The sequence below is a fragment of the Mytilus galloprovincialis genome, unplaced genomic scaffold (genome assembly GCF_965363235.1).
Source record: "Mytilus galloprovincialis unplaced genomic scaffold, xbMytGall1.hap1.1 HAP1_SCAFFOLD_216, whole genome shotgun sequence".
Lineage (NCBI taxonomy): Eukaryota > Metazoa > Mollusca > Bivalvia > Mytilida > Mytilidae > Mytilus > Mytilus galloprovincialis.
In genome coordinates, this window is record NW_027468140.1 from 15,675 (window position 1) to 39,744 (window position 24,070).

A 24,070-nucleotide genomic window follows, 5' to 3' on the forward strand; every position below is an offset into this window, starting at 1 on the left:
AATCCGCTTATTTGAAGTAAAAACTATAAACTGAGTTTGGAAGCTTATTCATTTTGCTTTACGATGAAAACTAGATTTTGGTTGGCAAAATATTGTTTCTATTTGAAATAATATGAAATTCAACTATACCGGCATTTTATGAAAAGTAATGCCGTATTTTCTTTTCCTTGCTATACTGAAAAGCGGAAACTGCATGTGCAGCACGGACGGATTCAAGAAATAATCTCGCTACGCTACCTTTGTCGCCCTCCTTTATCAATTTCAAACGCAAATGATTGCTTTGCCGTCGATTTTTTCCCCGCACCAAATCGAATGAATTTAGATTTTAAAATTTTGCGCGTACACTGTAAACATGGTAACTGGTTTTCTAGTGAATTCGAAACAGAAGCAAACAGTGTTGTATGAACGGAAGGCAGTTACGAAATTAAAGCGAAGAAAGAGGGAAAAACAATAATGTTGGGTTTTTTTTGGTTTTTTTTTATTGCGGAGGAGTGAATTTTAAACAATTATTGATATTCCGTGTGAAAGCATCATGGCGATCTGAACGTACATAGTACGTTTTTAATCAACAGAGTTATCCTACTTTATTTGGCCCCTTTCAACAAATCGTCCTTAAAAAGTGTCCCGATTTTTGATACACCAACGCGTTTCAATGAGATCAGTGGAAGGAGGCAAATGTCCCTCGATGCGAAGTCAAATTGTTTTATTGTATGTTTTAAAATGATATATCGGCTGACTATAATATGTTCGAATACCTCTTTATAAAGTTACTCTTGATTTACTCAAATGGACAAATGTCAGATATCCAAGCATACTTACCTGGTACAGGGAGCACCGTGATCAAAAAGGCGGTCTCCCCAGGTCGAGGCCTTTCCATTGCACTCCGGTTAGGCTGAAGCCTGCGATTGCCCCAAATGTGGGCAACTCGGGTACGCAATTTTTTAGTGTGGGGGACTGCGTTCGCGCTATCCCCTGTTATTCAATCAAATGTAAAGAAAAGTTCCCAATAAATACAAAACTTGATACTGTTGTTAAACTTTATCTTAAGTACGCTGAGACTGTTCAGGATTTGCGTAAATTGTAATCGCCAACCGGTTTTCCATCCTTTTGTTTCATTTCATTTCATTGTTTTTCTTCAATTTGAGTAGACGATAAAAAGAAGCAAATAAATTTCTCAGTCAGACAACTTGGTTTCTACACTCCAAAAAAGTAAGTTGGGTTTTTTTTTTTTTCTTTTAAATTATTATCTCGTAATCCGTAAATTTCAAGTTTTGCCGTAAATTTCAAGTTTGCCTCTCCGTTTAAGTCACATTAAAAAAAATCCGCTTATTTGAAGTAAAAACTATAAACTGAGTTTGGAAGCTTATTCATTTTGCTTTACGATGAAAACTAGATTTTGGTTGGCAAAATATTGTTTCTATTTGAAATAATATGAAATTCAACTATACCGGCATTTTATGAAAAGTAATGCCGTATTTTCTTTTCCTTGCTATACTGAAAAGCGGAAACTGCATGTGCAGCACGGACGGATTCAAGAAATAATCTCGCTACGCTACCTTTGTCGCCCTCCTTTATCAATTTCAAACGCAAATGATTGCTTTGCCGTCGATTTTTTCCCCGCACCAAATCGAATGAATTTAGATTTTAAAATTTTGCGCGTACACTGTAAACATGGTAACTGGTTTTCTAGTGAATTCGAAACAGAAGCAAACAGTGTTGTATGAACGGAAGGCAGTTACGAAATTAAAGCGAAGAAAGAGGGAAAAACAATAATGTTGGGTTTTTTTTGGTTTTTTTTTATTGCGGAGGAGTGAATTTTAAACAATTATTGATATTCCGTGTGAAAGCATCATGGCGATCTGAACGTACATAGTACGTTTTTAATCAACAGAGTTATCCTACTTTATTTGGCCCCTTTCAACAAATCGTCCTTAAAAAGTGTCCCGATTTTTGATACACCAACGCGTTTCAATGAGATCAGTGGAAGGAGGCAAATGTCCCTCGATGCGAAGTCAAATTGTTTTATTGTATGTTTTAAAATGATATATCGGCTGACTATAATATGTTCGAATACCTCTTTATAAAGTTACTCTTGATTTACTCAAATGGACAAATGTCAGATATCCAAGCATACTTACCTGGTACAGGGAGCACCGTGATCAAAAAGGCGGTCTCCCCAGGTCGAGGCCTTTCCATTGCACTCCGGTTAGGCTGAAGCCTGCGATTGCCCCAAATGTGGGCAACTCGGGTACGCAATTTTTTAGTGTGGGGGACTGCGTTCGCGCTATCCCCTGTTATTCAATCAAATGTAAAGAAAAGTTCCCAATAAATACAAAACTTGATACTGTTGTTAAACTTTATCTTAAGTACGCTGAGACTGTTCAGGATTTGCGTAAATTGTAATCGCCAACCGGTTTTCCATCCTTTTGTTTCATTTCATTTCATTGTTTTTCTTCAATTTGAGTAGACGATAAAAAGAAGCAAATAAATTTCTCAGTCAGACAACTTGGTTTCTACACTCCAAAAAAGTAAGTTGGGTTTTTTTTTTTTTCTTTTAAATTATTATCTCGTAATCCGTAAATTTCAAGTTTTGCCGTAAATTTCAAGTTTGCCTCTCCGTTTAAGTCACATTAAAAAAAATCCGCTTATTTGAAGTAAAAACTATAAACTGAGTTTGGAAGCTTATTCATTTTGCTTTACGATGAAAACTAGATTTTGGTTGGCAAAATATTGTTTCTATTTGAAATAATATGAAATTCAACTATACCGGCATTTTATGAAAAGTAATGCCGTATTTTCTTTTCCTTGCTATACTGAAAAGCGGAAACTGCATGTGCAGCACGGACGGATTCAAGAAATAATCTCGCTACGCTACCTTTGTCGCCCTCCTTTATCAATTTCAAACGCAAATGATTGCTTTGCCGTCGATTTTTTCCCCGCACCAAATCGAATGAATTTAGATTTTAAAATTTTGCGCGTACACTGTAAACATGGTAACTGGTTTTCTAGTGAATTCGAAACAGAAGCAAACAGTGTTGTATGAACGGAAGGCAGTTACGAAATTAAAGCGAAGAAAGAGGGAAAAACAATAATGTTGGGTTTTTTTTGGTTTTTTTTTATTGCGGAGGAGTGAATTTTAAACAATTATTGATATTCCGTGTGAAAGCATCATGGCGATCTGAACGTACATAGTACGTTTTTAATCAACAGAGTTATCCTACTTTATTTGGCCCCTTTCAACAAATCGTCCTTAAAAAGTGTCCCGATTTTTGATACACCAACGCGTTTCAATGAGATCAGTGGAAGGAGGCAAATGTCCCTCGATGCGAAGTCAAATTGTTTTATTGTATGTTTTAAAATGATATATCGGCTGACTATAATATGTTCGAATACCTCTTTATAAAGTTACTCTTGATTTACTCAAATGGACAAATGTCAGATATCCAAGCATACTTACCTGGTACAGGGAGCACCGTGATCAAAAAGGCGGTCTCCCCAGGTCGAGGCCTTTCCATTGCACTCCGGTTAGGCTGAAGCCTGCGATTGCCCCAAATGTGGGCAACTCGGGTACGCAATTTTTTAGTGTGGGGGACTGCGTTCGCGCTATCCCCTGTTATTCAATCAAATGTAAAGAAAAGTTCCCAATAAATACAAAACTTGATACTGTTGTTAAACTTTATCTTAAGTACGCTGAGACTGTTCAGGATTTGCGTAAATTGTAATCGCCAACCGGTTTTCCATCCTTTTGTTTCATTTCATTTCATTGTTTTTCTTCAATTTGAGTAGACGATAAAAAGAAGCAAATAAATTTCTCAGTCAGACAACTTGGTTTCTACACTCCAAAAAAGTAAGTTGGGTTTTTTTTTTTTTCTTTTAAATTATTATCTCGTAATCCGTAAATTTCAAGTTTTGCCGTAAATTTCAAGTTTGCCTCTCCGTTTAAGTCACATTAAAAAAAATCCGCTTATTTGAAGTAAAAACTATAAACTGAGTTTGGAAGCTTATTCATTTTGCTTTACGATGAAAACTAGATTTTGGTTGGCAAAATATTGTTTCTATTTGAAATAATATGAAATTCAACTATACCGGCATTTTATGAAAAGTAATGCCGTATTTTCTTTTCCTTGCTATACTGAAAAGCGGAAACTGCATGTGCAGCACGGACGGATTCAAGAAATAATCTCGCTACGCTACCTTTGTCGCCCTCCTTTATCAATTTCAAACGCAAATGATTGCTTTGCCGTCGATTTTTTCCCCGCACCAAATCGAATGAATTTAGATTTTAAAATTTTGCGCGTACACTGTAAACATGGTAACTGGTTTTCTAGTGAATTCGAAACAGAAGCAAACAGTGTTGTATGAACGGAAGGCAGTTACGAAATTAAAGCGAAGAAAGAGGGAAAAACAATAATGTTGGGTTTTTTTTGGTTTTTTTTTATTGCGGAGGAGTGAATTTTAAACAATTATTGATATTCCGTGTGAAAGCATCATGGCGATCTGAACGTACATAGTACGTTTTTAATCAACAGAGTTATCCTACTTTATTTGGCCCCTTTCAACAAATCGTCCTTAAAAAGTGTCCCGATTTTTGATACACCAACGCGTTTCAATGAGATCAGTGGAAGGAGGCAAATGTCCCTCGATGCGAAGTCAAATTGTTTTATTGTATGTTTTAAAATGATATATCGGCTGACTATAATATGTTCGAATACCTCTTTATAAAGTTACTCTTGATTTACTCAAATGGACAAATGTCAGATATCCAAGCATACTTACCTGGTACAGGGAGCACCGTGATCAAAAAGGCGGTCTCCCCAGGTCGAGGCCTTTCCATTGCACTCCGGTTAGGCTGAAGCCTGCGATTGCCCCAAATGTGGGCAACTCGGGTACGCAATTTTTTAGTGTGGGGGACTGCGTTCGCGCTATCCCCTGTTATTCAATCAAATGTAAAGAAAAGTTCCCAATAAATACAAAACTTGATACTGTTGTTAAACTTTATCTTAAGTACGCTGAGACTGTTCAGGATTTGCGTAAATTGTAATCGCCAACCGGTTTTCCATCCTTTTGTTTCATTTCATTTCATTGTTTTTCTTCAATTTGAGTAGACGATAAAAAGAAGCAAATAAATTTCTCAGTCAGACAACTTGGTTTCTACACTCCAAAAAAGTAAGTTGGGTTTTTTTTTTTTTCTTTTAAATTATTATCTCGTAATCCGTAAATTTCAAGTTTTGCCGTAAATTTCAAGTTTGCCTCTCCGTTTAAGTCACATTAAAAAAAATCCGCTTATTTGAAGTAAAAACTATAAACTGAGTTTGGAAGCTTATTCATTTTGCTTTACGATGAAAACTAGATTTTGGTTGGCAAAATATTGTTTCTATTTGAAATAATATGAAATTCAACTATACCGGCATTTTATGAAAAGTAATGCCGTATTTTCTTTTCCTTGCTATACTGAAAAGCGGAAACTGCATGTGCAGCACGGACGGATTCAAGAAATAATCTCGCTACGCTACCTTTGTCGCCCTCCTTTATCAATTTCAAACGCAAATGATTGCTTTGCCGTCGATTTTTTCCCCGCACCAAATCGAATGAATTTAGATTTTAAAATTTTGCGCGTACACTGTAAACATGGTAACTGGTTTTCTAGTGAATTCGAAACAGAAGCAAACAGTGTTGTATGAACGGAAGGCAGTTACGAAATTAAAGCGAAGAAAGAGGGAAAAACAATAATGTTGGGTTTTTTTTGGTTTTTTTTTATTGCGGAGGAGTGAATTTTAAACAATTATTGATATTCCGTGTGAAAGCATCATGGCGATCTGAACGTACATAGTACGTTTTTAATCAACAGAGTTATCCTACTTTATTTGGCCCCTTTCAACAAATCGTCCTTAAAAAGTGTCCCGATTTTTGATACACCAACGCGTTTCAATGAGATCAGTGGAAGGAGGCAAATGTCCCTCGATGCGAAGTCAAATTGTTTTATTGTATGTTTTAAAATGATATATCGGCTGACTATAATATGTTCGAATACCTCTTTATAAAGTTACTCTTGATTTACTCAAATGGACAAATGTCAGATATCCAAGCATACTTACCTGGTACAGGGAGCACCGTGATCAAAAAGGCGGTCTCCCCAGGTCGAGGCCTTTCCATTGCACTCCGGTTAGGCTGAAGCCTGCGATTGCCCCAAATGTGGGCAACTCGGGTACGCAATTTTTTAGTGTGGGGGACTGCGTTCGCGCTATCCCCTGTTATTCAATCAAATGTAAAGAAAAGTTCCCAATAAATACAAAACTTGATACTGTTGTTAAACTTTATCTTAAGTACGCTGAGACTGTTCAGGATTTGCGTAAATTGTAATCGCCAACCGGTTTTCCATCCTTTTGTTTCATTTCATTTCATTGTTTTTCTTCAATTTGAGTAGACGATAAAAAGAAGCAAATAAATTTCTCAGTCAGACAACTTGGTTTCTACACTCCAAAAAAGTAAGTTGGGTTTTTTTTTTTTTCTTTTAAATTATTATCTCGTAATCCGTAAATTTCAAGTTTTGCCGTAAATTTCAAGTTTGCCTCTCCGTTTAAGTCACATTAAAAAAAATCCGCTTATTTGAAGTAAAAACTATAAACTGAGTTTGGAAGCTTATTCATTTTGCTTTACGATGAAAACTAGATTTTGGTTGGCAAAATATTGTTTCTATTTGAAATAATATGAAATTCAACTATACCGGCATTTTATGAAAAGTAATGCCGTATTTTCTTTTCCTTGCTATACTGAAAAGCGGAAACTGCATGTGCAGCACGGACGGATTCAAGAAATAATCTCGCTACGCTACCTTTGTCGCCCTCCTTTATCAATTTCAAACGCAAATGATTGCTTTGCCGTCGATTTTTTCCCCGCACCAAATCGAATGAATTTAGATTTTAAAATTTTGCGCGTACACTGTAAACATGGTAACTGGTTTTCTAGTGAATTCGAAACAGAAGCAAACAGTGTTGTATGAACGGAAGGCAGTTACGAAATTAAAGCGAAGAAAGAGGGAAAAACAATAATGTTGGGTTTTTTTTGGTTTTTTTTTATTGCGGAGGAGTGAATTTTAAACAATTATTGATATTCCGTGTGAAAGCATCATGGCGATCTGAACGTACATAGTACGTTTTTAATCAACAGAGTTATCCTACTTTATTTGGCCCCTTTCAACAAATCGTCCTTAAAAAGTGTCCCGATTTTTGATACACCAACGCGTTTCAATGAGATCAGTGGAAGGAGGCAAATGTCCCTCGATGCGAAGTCAAATTGTTTTATTGTATGTTTTAAAATGATATATCGGCTGACTATAATATGTTCGAATACCTCTTTATAAAGTTACTCTTGATTTACTCAAATGGACAAATGTCAGATATCCAAGCATACTTACCTGGTACAGGGAGCACCGTGATCAAAAAGGCGGTCTCCCCAGGTCGAGGCCTTTCCATTGCACTCCGGTTAGGCTGAAGCCTGCGATTGCCCCAAATGTGGGCAACTCGGGTACGCAATTTTTTAGTGTGGGGACTGCGTTCGCGCTATCCCCTGTTATTCAATCAAATGTAAAGAAAAGTTCCCAATAAATACAAAACTTGATACTGTTGTTAAACTTTATCTTAAGTACGCTGAGACTGTTCAGGATTTGCGTAAATTGTAATCGCCAACCGGTTTTCCATCCTTTTGTTTCATTTCATTTCATTGTTTTTCTTCAATTTGAGTAGACGATAAAAAGAAGCAAATAAATTTCTCAGTCAGACAACTTGGTTTCTACACTCCAAAAAAGTAAGTTGGGTTTTTTTTTTTTCTTTTAAATTATTATCTCGTAATCCGTAAATTTCAAGTTTTGCCGTAAATTTCAAGTTTGCCTCTCCGTTTAAGTCACATTAAAAAAAATCCGCTTATTTGAAGTAAAAACTATAAACTGAGTTTGGAAGCTTATTCATTTTGCTTTACGATGAAAACTAGATTTTGGTTGGCAAAATATTGTTTCTATTTGAAATAATATGAAATTCAACTATACCGGCATTTTATGAAAAGTAATGCCGTATTTTCTTTTCCTTGCTATACTGAAAAGCGGAAACTGCATGTGCAGCACGGACGGATTCAAGAAATAATCTCGCTACGCTACCTTTGTCGCCCTCCTTTATCAATTTCAAACGCAAATGATTGCTTTGCCGTCGATTTTTTCCCCGCACCAAATCGAATGAATTTAGATTTTAAAATTTTGCGCGTACACTGTAAACATGGTAACTGGTTTTCTAGTGAATTCGAAACAGAAGCAAACAGTGTTGTATGAACGGAAGGCAGTTACGAAATTAAAGCGAAGAAAGAGGGAAAAACAATAATGTTGGGTTTTTTTGGTTTTTTTTTATTGCGGAGGAGTGAATTTTAAACAATTATTGATATTCCGTGTGAAAGCATCATGGCGATCTGAACGTACATAGTACGTTTTTAATCAACAGAGTTATCCTACTTTATTTGGCCCTTTCAACAAATCGTCCTTAAAAAGTGTCCCGATTTTTGATACACCAACGCGTTTCAATGAGATCAGTGGAAGGAGGCAAATGTCCCTCGATGCGAAGTCAAATTGTTTTATTGTATGTTTTAAAATGATATATCGGCTGACTATAATATGTTCGAATACCTCTTTATAAAGTTACTCTTGATTTACTCAAATGGACAAATGTCAGATATCCAAGCATACTTACCTGGTACAGGGAGCACCGTGATCAAAAAGGCGGTCTCCCCAGGTCGAGGCCTTTCCATTGCACTCCGGTTAGGCTGAAGCCTGCGATTGCCCCAAATGTGGGCAACTCGGGTACGCAATTTTTTAGTGTGGGGGACTGCGTTCGCGCTATCCCCTGTTATTCAATCAAATGTAAAGAAAAGTTCCCAATAAATACAAAACTTGATACTGTTGTTAAACTTTATCTTAAGTACGCTGAGACTGTTCAGGATTTGCGTAAATTGTAATCGCCAACCGGTTTTCCATCCTTTTGTTTCATTTCATTTCATTGTTTTTCTTCAATTTGAGTAGACGATAAAAAGAAGCAAATAAATTTCTCAGTCAGACAACTTGGTTTCTACACTCCAAAAAAGTAAGTTGGGTTTTTTTTTTTTTCTTTTAAATTATTATCTCGTAATCCGTAAATTTCAAGTTTTGCCGTAAAATTTCAAGTTTGCCTCTCCGTTTAAGTCACATTAAAAAAAATCCGCTTATTTGAAGTAAAAACTATAAACTGAGTTTGGAAGCTTATTCATTTTGCTTTACGATGAAAACTAGATTTTGGTTGGCAAAATATTGTTTCTATTTGAAATAATATGAAATTCAACTATACCGGCATTTTATGAAAAGTAATGCCGTATTTTCTTTTCCTTGCTATACTGAAAAGCGGAAACTGCATGTGCAGCACGGACGGATTCAAGAAATAATCTCGCTACGCTACCTTTGTCGCCCTCCTTTATCAATTTCAAACGCAAATGATTGCTTTGCCGTCGATTTTTTCCCCGCACCAAATCGAATGAATTTAGATTTTAAAATTTTGCGCGTACACTGTAAACATGGTAACTGGTTTTCTAGTGAATTCGAAACAGAAGCAAACAGTGTTGTATGAACGGAAGGCAGTTACGAAATTAAAGCGAAGAAAGAGGGAAAAACAATAATGTTGGGTTTTTTTTGGTTTTTTTTTATTGCGGAGGAGTGAATTTTAAACAATTATTGATATTCCGTGTGAAAGCATCATGGCGATCTGAACGTACATAGTACGTTTTTAATCAACAGAGTTATCCTACTTTATTTGGCCCCTTTCAACAAATCGTCCTTAAAAAGTGTCCCGATTTTTGATACACCAACGCGTTTCAATGAGATCAGTGGAAGGAGGCAAATGTCCCTCGATGCGAAGTCAAATTGTTTTATTGTATGTTTTAAAATGATATATCGGCTGACTATAATATGTTCGAATACCTCTTTATAAAGTTACTCTTGATTTACTCAAATGGACAAATGTCAGATATCCAAGCATACTTACCTGGTACAGGGAGCACCGTGATCAAAAAGGCGGTCTCCCCAGGTCGAGGCCTTTCCATTGCACTCCGGTTAGGCTGAAGCCTGCGATTGCCCCAAATGTGGGCAACTCGGGTACGCAATTTTTTAGTGTGGGGGACTGCGTTCGCGCTATCCCCTGTTATTCAATCAAATGTAAAGAAAAGTTCCCAATAAATACAAAACTTGATACTGTTGTTAAACTTTATCTTAAGTACGCTGAGACTGTTCAGGATTTGCGTAAATTGTAATCGCCAACCGGTTTTCCATCCTTTTGTTTCATTTCATTTCATTGTTTTTCTTCAATTTGAGTAGACGATAAAAAGAAGCAAATAAATTTCTCAGTCAGACAACTTGGTTTCTACACTCCAAAAAAGTAAGTTGGGTTTTTTTTTTTTCTTTTAAATTATTATCTCGTAATCCGTAAATTTCAAGTTTTGCCGTAAATTTCAAGTTTGCCTCTCCGTTTAAGTCACATTAAAAAAAATCCGCTTATTTGAAGTAAAAACTATAAACTGAGTTTGGAAGCTTATTCATTTTGCTTTACGATGAAAACTAGATTTTGGTTGGCAAAATATTGTTTCTATTTGAAATAATATGAAATTCAACTATACCGGCATTTTATGAAAAGTAATGCCGTATTTTCTTTTCCTTGCTATACTGAAAAGCGGAAACTGCATGTGCAGCACGGACGGATTCAAGAAATAATCTCGCTACGCTACCTTTGTCGCCCTCCTTTATCAATTTCAAACGCAAATGATTGCTTTGCCGTCGATTTTTTCCCCGCACCAAATCGAATGAATTTAGATTTTAAAATTTGCGCGTACACTGTAAACATGGTAACTGGTTTTCTAGTGAATTCGAAACAGAAGCAAACAGTGTTGTATGAACGGAAGGCAGTTACGAAATTAAAGCGAAGAAAGAGGGAAAAACAATAATGTTGGGTTTTTTTTGGTTTTTTTTTATTGCGGAGGAGTGAATTTTAAACAATTATTGATATTCCGTGTGAAAGCATCATGGCGATCTGAACGTACATAGTACGTTTTTAATCAACAGAGTTATCCTACTTTATTTGGCCCCTTTCAACAAATCGTCCTTAAAAAGTGTCCCGATTTTTGATACACCAACGCGTTTCAATGAGATCAGTGGAAGGAGGCAAATGTCCCTCGATGCGAAGTCAAATTGTTTTTATTGTATGTTTTAAAATGATATATCGGCTGACTATAATATGTTCGAATACCTCTTTATAAAGTTACTCTTGATTTACTCAAATGGACAAATGTCAGATATCCAAGCATACTTACCTGGTACAGGGAGCACCGTGATCAAAAAGGCGGTCTCCCCAGGTCGAGGCCTTTCCATTGCACTCCGGTTAGGCTGAAGCCTGCGATTGCCCCAAATGTGGGCAACTCGGGTACGCAATTTTTTAGTGTGGGGGACTGCGTTCGCGCTATCCCCTGTTATTCAATCAAATGTAAAGAAAAGTTCCCAATAAATACAAAACTTGATACTGTTGTTAAACTTTATCTTAAGTACGCTGAGACTGTTCAGGATTTGCGTAAATTGTAATCGCCAACCGGTTTTCCATCCTTTTGTTTCATTTCATTTCATTGTTTTTCTTCAATTTGAGTAGACGATAAAAAGAAGCAAATAAATTTCTCAGTCAGACAACTTGGTTTCTACACTCCAAAAAAGTAAGTTGGGTTTTTTTTTTTTTCTTTTAAATTATTATCTCGTAATCCGTAAATTTCAAGTTTTGCCGTAAATTTCAAGTTTGCCTCTCCGTTTAAGTCACATTAAAAAAAATCCGCTTATTTGAAGTAAAAACTATAAACTGAGTTTGGAAGCTTATTCATTTTGCTTTACGATGAAAACTAGATTTTGGTTGGCAAAATATTGTTTCTATTTGAAATAATATGAAATTCAACTATACCGGCATTTTATGAAAAGTAATGCCGTATTTTCTTTTCCTTGCTATACTGAAAAGCGGAAACTGCATGTGCAGCACGGACGGATTCAAGAAATAATCTCGCTACGCTACCTTTGTCGCCCTCCTTTATCAATTTCAAACGCAAATGATTGCTTTGCCGTCGATTTTTTCCCCGCACCAAATCGAATGAATTTAGATTTTAAAATTTTGCGCGTACACTGTAAACATGGTAACTGGTTTTCTAGTGAATTCGAAACAGAAGCAAACAGTGTTGTATGAACGGAAGGCAGTTACGAAATTAAAGCGAAGAAAGAGGGAAAAACAATAATGTTGGGTTTTTTTTGGTTTTTTTTTATTGCGGAGGAGTGAATTTTAAACAATTATTGATATTCCGTGTGAAAGCATCATGGCGATCTGAACGTACATAGTACGTTTTTAATCAACAGAGTTATCCTACTTTATTTGGCCCCTTTCAACAAATCGTCCTTAAAAAGTGTCCCGATTTTTGATACACCAACGCGTTTCAATGAGATCAGTGGAAGGAGGCAAATGTCCCTCGATGCGAAGTCAAATTGTTTTATTGTATGTTTTAAAATGATATATCGGCTGACTATAATATGTTCGAATACCTCTTTATAAAGTTACTCTTGATTTACTCAAATGGACAAATGTCAGATATCCAAGCATACTTACCTGGTACAGGGAGCACCGTGATCAAAAAGGCGGTCTCCCCAGGTCGAGGCCTTTCCATTGCACTCCGGTTAGGCTGAAGCCTGCGATTGCCCCAAATGTGGGCAACTCGGGTACGCAATTTTTTAGTGTGGGGGACTGCGTTCGCGCTATCCCCTGTTATTCAATCAAATGTAAAGAAAAGTTCCCAATAAATACAAAACTTGATACTGTTGTTAAACTTTATCTTAAGTACGCTGAGACTGTTCAGGATTTGCGTAAATTGTAATCGCCAACCGGTTTTCCATCCTTTTGTTTCATTTCATTTCATGTTTTTCTTCAATTTGAGTAGACGATAAAAAGAAGCAAATAAATTTCTCAGTCAGACAACTTGGTTTCTACACTCCAAAAAAGTAAGTTGGGTTTTTTTTTTTTTCTTTTAAATTATTATCTCGTAATCCGTAAATTTCAAGTTTTGCCGTAAATTTCAAGTTTGCCTCTCCGTTTAAGTCACATTAAAAAAAATCCGCTTATTTGAAGTAAAAACTATAAACTGAGTTTGGAAGCTTATTCATTTTGCTTTACGATGAAAACTAGATTTTGGTTGGCAAAATATTGTTTCTATTTGAAATAATATGAAATTCAACTATACCGGCATTTTATGAAAAGTAATGCCGTATTTTCTTTTCCTTGCTATACTGAAAAGCGGAAACTGCATGTGCAGCACGGACGGATTCAAGAAATAATCTCGCTACGCTACCTTTGTCGCCCTCCTTTATCAATTTCAAACGCAAATGATTGCTTTGCCGTCGATTTTTTCCCCGCACCAAATCGAATGAATTTAGATTTTAAAATTTTGCGCGTACACTGTAAACATGGTAACTGGTTTTCTAGTGAATTCGAAACAGAAGCAAACAGTGTTGTATGAACGGAAGGCAGTTACGAAATTAAAGCGAAGAAAGAGGGAAAAACAATAATGTTGGGTTTTTTTTGGTTTTTTTTTATTGCGGAGGAGTGAATTTTAAACAATTATTGATATTCCGTGTGAAAGCATCATGGCGATCTGAACGTACATAGTACGTTTTTAATCAACAGAGTTATCCTACTTTATTTGGCCCCTTTCAACAAATCGTCCTTAAAAAGTGTCCCGATTTTTGATACACCAACGCGTTTCAATGAGATCAGTGGAAGGAGGCAAATGTCCCTCGATGCGAAGTCAAATTGTTTTATTGTATGTTTTAAAATGATATATCGGCTGACTATAATATGTTCGAATACCTCTTTATAAAGTTACTCTTGATTTACTCAAATGGACAAATGTCAGATATCCAAGCATACTTACCTGGTACAGGGAGCACCGTGATCAAAAAGGCGGTCTCCCCAGGTCGAGGCCTTTCCATTGCACTCCGGTTAGGCTGAAGCCTGCGATTGCCCCAAATGTGGGCAACTCGGGTACGCAATTTTTTAGTGTGGGGGACTGCGTTCGCGCTATCCCCTGTTATTCAATCAAATGTAAAGAAAAGTTCCCAATAAATACAAAACTTGATACTGTTGTTAAACTTTATCTTAAGTACGCTGAGACTGTTCAGGATTTGCGTAAATTGTAATCGCCAACCGGTTTTCCATCCTTTTGTTTCATTTCATTTCATTGTTTTTCTTCAATTTGAGTAGACGATAAAAAGAAGCAAATAAATTTCTCAGTCAGACAACTTGGTTTCTACACTCCAAAAAAGTAAGTTGGGTTTTTTTTTTTTTCTTTTAAATTATTATCTCGTAATCCGTAAATTTCAAGTTTTGCCGTAAATTTCAAGTTTGCCTCTCCGTTTAAGTCACATTAAAAAAAATCCGCTTATTTGAAGTAAAAACTATAAACTGAGTTTGGAAGCTTATTCATTTTGCTTTACGATGAAAACTAGATTTTGGTTGGCAAAATATTGTTTCTATTTGAAATAATATGAAATTCAACTATACCGGCATTTTATGAAAAGTAATGCCGTATTTTCTTTTCCTTGCTATACTGAAAAGCGGAAACTGCATGTGCAGCACGGACGGATTCAAGAAATAATCTCGCTACGCTACCTTTGTCGCCCTCCTTTATCAATTTCAAACGCAAATGATTGCTTTGCCGTCGATTTTTTCCCCGCACCAAATCGAATGAATTTAGATTTTAAAATTTTGCGCGTACACTGTAAACATGGTAACTGGTTTTCTAGTGAATTCGAAACAGAAGCAAACAGTGTTGTATGAACGGAAGGCAGTTACGAAATTAAAGCGAAGAAAGAGGGAAAAACAATAATGTTGGGTTTTTTTTGGTTTTTTTTTATTGCGGAGGAGTGAATTTTAAACAATTATTGATATTCCGTGTGAAAGCATCATGGCGATCTGAACGTACATAGTACGTTTTTAATCAACAGAGTTATCCTACTTTATTTGGCCCCTTTCAACAAATCGTCCTTAAAAAGTGTCCCGATTTTTGATACACCAACGCGTTTCAATGAGATCAGTGGAAGGAGGCAAATGTCCCTCGATGCGAAGTCAAATTGTTTTATTGTATGTTTTAAAATGATATATCGGCTGACTATAATATGTTCGAATACCTCTTTATAAAGTTACTCTTGATTTACTCAAATGGACAAATGTCAGATATCCAAGCATACTTACCTGGTACAGGGAGCACCGTGATCAAAAAGGCGGTCTCCCCAGGTCGAGGCCTTTCCATTGCACTCCGGTTAGGCTGAAGCCTGCGATTGCCCCAAATGTGGGCAACTCGGGTACGCAATTTTTTAGTGTGGGGGACTGCGTTCGCGCTATCCCCTGTTATTCAATCAAATGTAAAGAAAAGTTCCCAATAAATACAAAACTTGATACTGTTGTTAAACTTTATCTTAAGTACGCTGAGACTGTTCAGGATTTGCGTAAATTGTAATCGCCAACCGGTTTTCCATCCTTTTGTTTCATTTCATTTCATTGTTTTTCTTCAATTTGAGTAGACGATAAAAAGAAGCAAATAAATTTCTCAGTCAGACAACTTGGTTTCTACACTCCAAAAAAGTAAGTTGGGTTTTTTTTTTTTTCTTTTAAATTATTATCTCGTAATCCGTAAATTTCAAGTTTTGCCGTAAATTTCAAGTTTGCCTCTCCGTTTAAGTCACATTAAAAAAAATCCGCTTATTTGAAGTAAAAACTATAAACTGAGTTTGGAAGCTTATTCATTTTGCTTTACGATGAAAACTAGATTTTGGTTGGCAAAATATTGTTTCTATTTGAAATAATATGAAATTCAACTATACCGGCATTTTATGAAAAGTAATGCCGTATTTTCTTTTCCTTGCTATACTGAAAAGCGGAAACTGCATGTGCAGCACGGACGGATTCAAGAAATAATCTCGCTACGCTACCTTTGTCGCCCTCCTTTATCAATTTCAAACGCAAATGATTGCTTTGCCGTCGATTTTTTCCCCGCACCAAATCGAATGAATTTAGATTTTAAAATTTTGCGCGTACACTGTAAACATGGTAACTGGTTTTCTAGTGAATTCGAAACAGAAGCAACAGTGTTGTATGAACGGAAGGCAGTTACGAAATTAAAGCGAAGAAAGAGGGAAAAACAATAATGTTGGGTTTTTTTTGGTTTTTTTTTATTGCGGAGGAGTGAATTTTAAACAATTATTGATATTCCGTGTGAAAGCATCATGGCGATCTGAACGTACATAGTACGTTTTTAATCAACAGAGTTATCCTACTTTATTTGGCCCCTTTCAACAAATCGTCCTTAAAAAGTGTCCCGATTTTTGATACACCAACGCGTTTCAATGAGATCAGTGGAAGGAGGCAAATGTCCCTCGATGCGAAGTCAAATTGTTTTATTGTATGTTTTAAAATGATATATCGGCTGACTATAATATGTTCGAATACCTCTTTATAAAGTTACTCTTGATTTACTCAAATGGACAAATGTCAGATATCCAAGCATACTTACCTGGTACAGGGAGCACCGTGATCAAAAAGGCGGTCTCCCCAGGTCGAGGCCTTTCCATTGCACTCCGGTTAGGCTGAAGCCTGCGATTGCCCCAAATGTGGGCAACTCGGGTACGCAATTTTTTAGTGTGGGGGACTGCGTTCGCGCTATCCCCTGTTATTCAATCAAATGTAAAGAAAAGTTCCCAATAAATACAAAACTTGATACTGTTGTTAAACTTTATCTTAAGTACGCTGAGACTGTTCAGGATTTGCGTAAATTGTAATCGCCAACCGGTTTTCCATCCTTTTGTTTCATTTCATTTCATTGTTTTTCTTCAATTTGAGTAGACGATAAAAAGAAGCAAATAAATTTCTCAGTCAGACAACTTGGTTTCTACACTCCAAAAAAGTAAGTTGGGTTTTTTTTTTTTTCTTTTAAATTATTATCTCGTAATCCGTAAATTTCAAGTTTTGCCGTAAATTTCAAGTTTGCCTCTCCGTTTAAGTCACATTAAAAAAAATCCGCTTATTTGAAGTAAAAACTATAAACTGAGTTTGGAAGCTTATTCATTTTGCTTTACGATGAAAACTAGATTTTGGTTGGCAAAATATTGTTTCTATTTGAAATAATATGAAATTCAACTATACCGGCATTTTATGAAAAGTAATGCCGTATTTTCTTTTCCTTGCTATACTGAAAAGCGGAAACTGCATGTGCAGCACGGACGGATTCAAGAAATAATCTCGCTACGCTACCTTTGTCGCCCTCCTTTATCAATTTCAAACGCAAATGATTGCTTTGCCGTCGATTTTTTCCCCGCACCAAATCGAATGAATTTAGATTTTAAAATTTTGCGCGTACACTGTAAACATGGTAACTGGTTTTCTAGTGAATTCGAAACAGAAGCAAACAGTGTTGTATGAACGGAAGGCAGTTACGAAATTAAAGCGAAGAAAGAGGGAAAAACAATAATGTTGGGTTTTTTTTTGGTTTTTTTTTATTGCGGAGGAGTGAATTTTAAACAATTATTGATATTCCGTGTGAAAGCATCATGGCGATCTGAACGTACATAGTACGTTTTTAATCAACAGAGTTATCCTACTTTATTTGGCCCCTTTCAACAAATCGTCCTTAAAAAGTGTCCCGATTTTTGATACACCAACGCGTTTCAATGAGATCAGTGGAAGGAGGCAAATGTCCCTCGATGCGAAGTCAAATTGTTTTATTGTATGTTTTAAAATGATATATCGGCTGACTATAATATGTTCGAATACCTCTTTATAAAGTTACTCTTGATTTACTCAAATGGACAAATGTCAGATATCCAAGCATACTTACCTGGTACAGGGAGCACCGTGATCAAAAAGGCGGTCTCCCCAGGTCGAGGCCTTTCCATTGCACTCCGGTTAGGCTGAAGCCTGCGATTGCCCCAAATGTGGGCAACTCGGGTACGCAATTTTTTAGTGTGGGGGACTGCGTTCGCGCTATCCCCTGTTATTCAATCAAATGTAAAGAAAAGTTCCCAATAAATACAAAACTTGATACTGTTGTTAAACTTTATCTTAAGTACGCTGAGACTGTTCAGGATTTGCGTAAATTGTAATCGCCAACCGGTTTTCCATCCTTTTGTTTCATTTCATTTCATTGTTTTTCTTCAATTTGAGTAGACGATAAAAAGAAGCAAATAAATTTCTCAGTCAGACAACTTGGTTTCTACACTCCAAAAAAGTAAGTTGGGTTTTTTTTTTTTTTCTTTTAAATTATTATCTCGTAATCCGTAAATTTCAAGTTTTGCCGTAAATTTCAAGTTTGCCTCTCCGTTTAAGTCACATTAAAAAAAATCCGCTTATTTGAAGTAAAAACTATAAACTGAGTTTGGAAGCTTATTCATTTTGCTTTACGATGAAAACTAGATTTTGGTTGGCAAAATATTGTTTCTATTTGAAATAATATGAAATTCAACTATACCGGCATTTTATGAAAAGTAATGCCGTATTTTCTTTTCCTTGCTATACTGAAAAGCGGAAACTGCATGTGCAGCACGGACGGATTCAAGAAATAATCTCGCTACGCTACCTTTGTCGCCCTCCTTTATCAATTTCAAACGCAAATGATTGCTTTGCCGTCGATTTTTTCCCCGCACCAAATCGAATGAATTTAGATTTTAAAATTTTGCGCGTACACTGTAAACATGGTAACTGGTTTTCTAGTGAATTCGAAACAGAAGCAAACAGTGTTGTATGAACGGAAGGCAGTTACGAAATTAAAGCGAAGAAAGAGGGAAAAACAATAATGTTGGGTTTTTTTGGTTTTTTTTTTATTGCGGAGGAGTGAATTTTAAACAATTATTGATATTCCGTGTGAAAGCATCATGGCGATCTGAACGTACATAGTACGTTTTTAATCAACAGAGTTATCCTACTTTATTTGGCCCCTTTCAACAAATCGTCCTTAAAAAGTGTCCCGATTTTTGATACACCAACGCGTTTCAATGAGATCAGTGGAAGGAGGCAAATGTCCCTCGATGCGAAGTCAAATTGTTTTATTGTATGTTTTAAAATGATATATCGGCTGACTATAATATGTTCGAATACCTCTTTATAAAGTTACTCTTGATTTACTCAAATGGACAAATGTCAGATATCCAAGCATACTTACCTGGTACAGGGAGCACCGTGATCAAAAAGGCGGTCTCCCCAGGTCGAGGCCTTTCCATTGCACTCCGGTTAGGCTGAAGCCTGCGATTGCCCCAAATGTGGGCAACTCGGGTACGCAATTTTTTAGTGTGGGGGACTGCGTTCGCGCTATCCCCTGTTATTCAATCAAATGTAAAGAAAAGTTCCCAATAAATACAAAACTTGATACTGTTGTTAAACTTTATCTTAAGTACGCTGAGACTGTTCAGGATTTGCGTAAATTGTAATCGCCAACCGGTTTTCCATCCTTTTGTTTCATTTCATTTCATTGTTTTTCTTCAATTTGAGTAGACGATAAAAAGAAGCAAATAAATTTCTCAGTCAGACAACTTGGTTTCTACACTCCAAAAAAGTAAGTTGGGTTTTTTTTTTTTTCTTTTAAATTATTATCTCGTAATCCGTAAATTTCAAGTTTTGCCGTAAATTTCAAGTTTGCCTCTCCGTTTAAGTCACATTAAAAAAAATCCGCTTATTTGAAGTAAAAACTATAAACTGAGTTTGGAAGCTTATTCATTTTGCTTTACGATGAAAACTAGATTTTGGTTGGCAAAATATTGTTTCTATTTGAAATAATATGAAATTCAACTATACCGGCATTTTATGAAAAGTAATGCCGTATTTTCTTTTCCTTGCTATACTGAAAAGCGGAAACTGCATGTGCAGCACGGACGGATTCAAGAAATAATCTCGCTACGCTACCTTTGTCGCCCTCCTTTATCAATTTCAAACGCAAATGATTGCTTTGCCGTCGATTTTTTCCCCGCACCAAATCGAATGAATTTAGATTTTAAAATTTTGCGCGTACACTGTAAACATGGTAACTGGTTTTCTAGTGAATTCGAAACAGAAGCAAACAGTGTTGTATGAACGGAAGGCAGTTACGAAATTAAAGCGAAGAAAGAGGGAAAAACAATAATGTTGGGTTTTTTTTGGTTTTTTTTTATTGCGGAGGAGTGAATTTTAAACAATTATTGATATTCCGTGTGAAAGCATCATGGCGATCTGAACGTACATAGTACGTTTTTAATCAACAGAGTTATCCTACTTTATTTGGCCCCTTTCAACAAATCGTCCTTAAAAAGTGTCCCGATTTTTGATACACCAACGCGTTTCAATGAGATCAGTGGAAGGAGGCAAATGTCCCTCGATGCGAAGTCAAATTGTTTTATTGTATGTTTTAAAATGATATATCGGCTGACTATAATATGTTCGAATACCTCTTTATAAAGTTACTCTTGATTTACTCAAATGGACAAATGTCAGATATCCAAGCATACTTACCTGGTACAGGGAGCACCGTGATCAAAAAGGCGGTCTCCCCAGGTCGAGGCCTTTCCATTGCACTCCGGTTAGGCTGAAGCCTGCGATTGCCCCAAATGTGGGCAACTCGGGTACGCAATTTTTTAGTGTGGGGGACTGCGTTCGCGCTATCCCCTGTTATTCAATCAAATGTAAAGAAAAGTTCCCAATAAATACAAAACTTGATACTGTTGTTAAACTTTATCTTAAGTACGCTGAGACTGTTCAGGATTTGCGTAAATTGTAATCGCCAACCGGTTTTCCATCCTTTTGTTTCATTTCATTTCATTGTTTTTCTTCAATTTGAGTAGACGATAAAAAGAAGCAAATAAATTTCTCAGTCAGACAACTTGGTTTCTACACTCCAAAAAAGTAAGTTGGGTTTTTTTTTTTTCTTTTAAATTATTATCTCGTAATCCGTAAATTTCAAGTTTTGCCGTAAATTTCAAGTTTGCCTCTCCGTTTAAGTCACATTAAAAAAAATCCGCTTATTTGAAGTAAAAACTATAAACTGAGTTTGGAAGCTTATTCATTTTGCTTTACGATGAAAACTAGATTTTGGTTGGCAAAATATTGTTTCTATTTGAAATAATATGAAATTCAACTATACCGGCATTTTATGAAAAGTAATGCCGTATTTTCTTTTCCTTGCTATACTGAAAAGCGGAAACTGCATGTGCAGCACGGACGGATTCAAGAAATAATCTCGCTACGCTACCTTTGTCGCCCTCCTTTATCAATTTCAAACGCAAATGATTGCTTTGCCGTCGATTTTTTCCCCGCACCAAATCGAATGAATTTAGATTTTAAAATTTTGCGCGTACACTGTAAACATGGTAACTGGTTTTCTAGTGAATTCGAAACAGAAGCAAACAGTGTTGTATGAACGGAAGGCAGTTACGAAATTAAAGCGAAGAAAGAGGGAAAAACAATAATGTTGGGTTTTTTTTGGTTTTTTTTTATTGCGGAGGAGTGAATTTTAAACAATTATTGATATTCCGTGTGAAAGCATCATGGCGATCTGAACGTACATAGTACGTTTTTAATCAACAGAGTTATCCTACTTTATTTGGCCCCTTTCAACAAATCGTCCTTAAAAAGTGTCCCGATTTTTGATACACCAACGCGTTTCAATGAGATCAGTGGAAGGAGGCAAATGTCCCTCGATGCGAAGTCAAATTGTTTTATTGTATGTTTTAAAATGATATATCGGCTGACTATAATATGTTCGAATACCTCTTTATAAAGTTACTCTTGATTTACTCAAATGGACAAATGTCAGATATCCAAGCATACTTACCTGGTACAGGGAGCACCGTGATCAAAAAGGCGGTCTCCCCAGGTCGAGGCCTTTCCATTGCACTCCGGTTAGGCTGAAGCCTGCGATTGCCCCAAATGTGGGCAACTCGGGTACGCAATTTTTTAGTGTGGGGGACTGCGTTCGCGCTATCCCCTGTTATTCAATCAAATGTAAAGAAAAGTTCCCAATAAATACAAAACTTGATACTGTTGTTAAACTTTATCTTAAGTACGCTGAGACTGTTCAGGATTTGCGTAAATTGTAATCGCCAACCGGTTTTCCATCCTTTTGTTTCATTTCATTTCATTGTTTTTCTTCAATTTGAGTAGACGATAAAAAGAAGCAAATAAATTTCTCAGTCAGACAACTTGGTTTCTACACTCCAAAAAAGTAAGTTGGGTTTTTTTTTTTTTCTTTTAAATTATTATCTCGTAATCCGTAAATTTCAAGTTTTGCCGTAAATTTCAAGTTTGCCTCTCCGTTTAAGTCACATTAAAAAAAATCCGCTTATTTGAAGTAAAAACTATAAACTGAGTTTGGAAGCTTATTCATTTTGCTTTACGATGAAAACTAGATTTTGGTTGGCAAAATATTGTTTCTATTTGAAATAATATGAAATTCAACTATACCGGCATTTTATGAAAAGTAATGCCGTATTTTCTTTTCCTTGCTATACTGAAAAGCGGGAAACTGCATGTGCAGCACGGACGGATTCAAGAAATAATCTCGCTACGCTACCTTTGTCGCCCTCCTTTATCAATTTCAAACGCAAATGATTGCTTTGCCGTCGATTTTTTCCCCGCACCAAATCGAATGAATTTAGATTTTAAAATTTTGCGCGTACACTGTAAACATGGTAACTGGTTTTCTAGTGAATTCGAAACAGAAGCAAACAGTGTTGTATGAACGGAAGGCAGTTACGAAATTAAAGCGAAGAAAGAGGGAAAAACAATAATGTTGGGTTTTTTTTGGTTTTTTTTTATTGCGGAGGAGTGAATTTTAAACAATTATTGATATTCCGTGTGAAAGCATCATGGCGATCTGAACGTACATAGTACGTTTTTAATCAACAGAGTTATCCTACTTTATTTGGCCCCTTTCAACAAATCGTCCTTAAAAAGTGTCCCGATTTTTGATACACCAACGCGTTTCAATGAGATCAGTGGAAGGAGGCAAATGTCCCTCGATGCGAAGTCAAATTGTTTTATTGTATGTTTTAAAATGATATATCGGCTGACTATAATATGTTCGAATACCTCTTTATAAAGTTACTCTTGATTTACTCAAATGGACAAATGTCAGATATCCAAGCATACTTACCTGGTACAGGGAGCACCGTGATCAAAAAGGCGGTCTCCCCAGGTCGAGGCCTTTCCATTGCACTCCGGTTAGGCTGAAGCCTGCGATTGCCCCAAATGTGGGCAACTCGGGTACGCAATTTTTTAGTGTGGGGGACTGCGTTCGCGCTATCCCCTGTTATTCAATCAAATGTAAAGAAAAGTTCCCAATAAATACAAAACTTGATACTGTTGTTAAACTTTATCTTAAGTACGCTGAGACTGTTCAGGATTTGCGTAAATTGTAATCGCCAACCGGTTTTCCATCCTTTTGTTTCATTTCATTTCATTGTTTTTCTTCAATTTGAGTAGACGATAAAAAGAAGCAAATAAATTTCTCAGTCAGACAACTTGGTTTCTACACTCCAAAAAAGTAAGTTGGGTTTTTTTTTTTTTCTTTTAAATTATTATCTCGTAATCCGTAAATTTCAAGTTTTGCCGTAAATTTCAAGTTTGCCTCTCCGTTTAAGTCACATTAAAAAAAATCCGCTTATTTGAAGTAAAAACTATAAACTGAGTTTGGAAGCTTATTCATTTTGCTTTACGATGAAAACTAGATTTTGGTTGGCAAAATATTGTTTCTATTTGAAATAATATGAAATTCAACTATACCGGCATTTTATGAAAAGTAATGCCGTATTTTCTTTTCCTTGCTATACTGAAAAGCGGAAACTGCATGTGCAGCACGGACGGATTCAAGAAATAATCTCGCTACGCTACCTTTGTCGCCCTCCTTTATCAATTTCAAACGCAAATGATTGCTTTGCCGTCGATTTTTTCCCCGCACCAAATCGAATGAATTTAGATTTTAAAAT

General features: G+C 36.2%; 18 non-coding genes across 18 annotated transcripts; all 18 read left to right on the forward strand.

The window, feature by feature from the left end:
• The first annotated feature begins 811 nt into the window (after positions 1 to 811).
• LOC143061086 (U1 spliceosomal RNA) lies at positions 812 to 975 on the forward strand. The gene has a single exon (XR_012974279.1). It is a non-coding gene; the product is annotated as a U1 spliceosomal RNA (small nuclear RNA).
• A 1,155-nt stretch (positions 976 to 2,130) lies between these two features.
• Positions 2,131 to 2,294, forward strand: LOC143061087 (U1 spliceosomal RNA). The gene has a single exon (XR_012974280.1). It is a non-coding gene; the product is annotated as a U1 spliceosomal RNA (small nuclear RNA).
• A 1,155-nt stretch (positions 2,295 to 3,449) lies between these two features.
• LOC143061088 (U1 spliceosomal RNA) lies at positions 3,450 to 3,613 on the forward strand. The gene has a single exon (XR_012974281.1). It is a non-coding gene; the product is annotated as a U1 spliceosomal RNA (small nuclear RNA).
• Positions 3,614 to 4,768: 1,155 nt separating this feature from the next.
• On the forward strand, positions 4,769 to 4,932 carry LOC143061089 (U1 spliceosomal RNA). Its single transcript, XR_012974282.1, has one exon. It is a non-coding gene; the product is annotated as a U1 spliceosomal RNA (small nuclear RNA).
• A 1,155-nt stretch (positions 4,933 to 6,087) lies between these two features.
• Positions 6,088 to 6,251, forward strand: LOC143061090 (U1 spliceosomal RNA). The gene has a single exon (XR_012974283.1). It is a non-coding gene; the product is annotated as a U1 spliceosomal RNA (small nuclear RNA).
• A 1,155-nt stretch (positions 6,252 to 7,406) lies between these two features.
• Positions 7,407 to 7,569, forward strand: LOC143061108 (U1 spliceosomal RNA). The gene has a single exon (XR_012974300.1). It is a non-coding gene; the product is annotated as a U1 spliceosomal RNA (small nuclear RNA).
• Positions 7,570 to 8,721: 1,152 nt separating this feature from the next.
• LOC143061092 (U1 spliceosomal RNA) lies at positions 8,722 to 8,885 on the forward strand. Its single transcript, XR_012974285.1, has one exon. It is a non-coding gene; the product is annotated as a U1 spliceosomal RNA (small nuclear RNA).
• Positions 8,886 to 10,041: 1,156 nt separating this feature from the next.
• Positions 10,042 to 10,205, forward strand: LOC143061093 (U1 spliceosomal RNA). The gene has a single exon (XR_012974286.1). It is a non-coding gene; the product is annotated as a U1 spliceosomal RNA (small nuclear RNA).
• Positions 10,206 to 11,359: 1,154 nt separating this feature from the next.
• On the forward strand, positions 11,360 to 11,523 carry LOC143061094 (U1 spliceosomal RNA). The gene has a single exon (XR_012974287.1). It is a non-coding gene; the product is annotated as a U1 spliceosomal RNA (small nuclear RNA).
• Positions 11,524 to 12,678: 1,155 nt separating this feature from the next.
• On the forward strand, positions 12,679 to 12,842 carry LOC143061095 (U1 spliceosomal RNA). The gene has a single exon (XR_012974288.1). It is a non-coding gene; the product is annotated as a U1 spliceosomal RNA (small nuclear RNA).
• Positions 12,843 to 13,996: 1,154 nt separating this feature from the next.
• Positions 13,997 to 14,160, forward strand: LOC143061096 (U1 spliceosomal RNA). Its single transcript, XR_012974289.1, has one exon. It is a non-coding gene; the product is annotated as a U1 spliceosomal RNA (small nuclear RNA).
• Positions 14,161 to 15,315: 1,155 nt separating this feature from the next.
• On the forward strand, positions 15,316 to 15,479 carry LOC143061098 (U1 spliceosomal RNA). The gene has a single exon (XR_012974290.1). It is a non-coding gene; the product is annotated as a U1 spliceosomal RNA (small nuclear RNA).
• A 1,154-nt stretch (positions 15,480 to 16,633) lies between these two features.
• On the forward strand, positions 16,634 to 16,797 carry LOC143061099 (U1 spliceosomal RNA). Its single transcript, XR_012974291.1, has one exon. It is a non-coding gene; the product is annotated as a U1 spliceosomal RNA (small nuclear RNA).
• Positions 16,798 to 17,953: 1,156 nt separating this feature from the next.
• On the forward strand, positions 17,954 to 18,117 carry LOC143061100 (U1 spliceosomal RNA). The gene has a single exon (XR_012974292.1). It is a non-coding gene; the product is annotated as a U1 spliceosomal RNA (small nuclear RNA).
• Positions 18,118 to 19,273: 1,156 nt separating this feature from the next.
• Positions 19,274 to 19,437, forward strand: LOC143061101 (U1 spliceosomal RNA). Its single transcript, XR_012974293.1, has one exon. It is a non-coding gene; the product is annotated as a U1 spliceosomal RNA (small nuclear RNA).
• Positions 19,438 to 20,592: 1,155 nt separating this feature from the next.
• LOC143061102 (U1 spliceosomal RNA) lies at positions 20,593 to 20,756 on the forward strand. Its single transcript, XR_012974294.1, has one exon. It is a non-coding gene; the product is annotated as a U1 spliceosomal RNA (small nuclear RNA).
• Positions 20,757 to 21,910: 1,154 nt separating this feature from the next.
• LOC143061104 (U1 spliceosomal RNA) lies at positions 21,911 to 22,074 on the forward strand. The gene has a single exon (XR_012974296.1). It is a non-coding gene; the product is annotated as a U1 spliceosomal RNA (small nuclear RNA).
• Positions 22,075 to 23,230: 1,156 nt separating this feature from the next.
• Positions 23,231 to 23,394, forward strand: LOC143061105 (U1 spliceosomal RNA). The gene has a single exon (XR_012974297.1). It is a non-coding gene; the product is annotated as a U1 spliceosomal RNA (small nuclear RNA).
• The last annotated feature ends 676 nt before the right edge of the window (positions 23,395 to 24,070 follow it).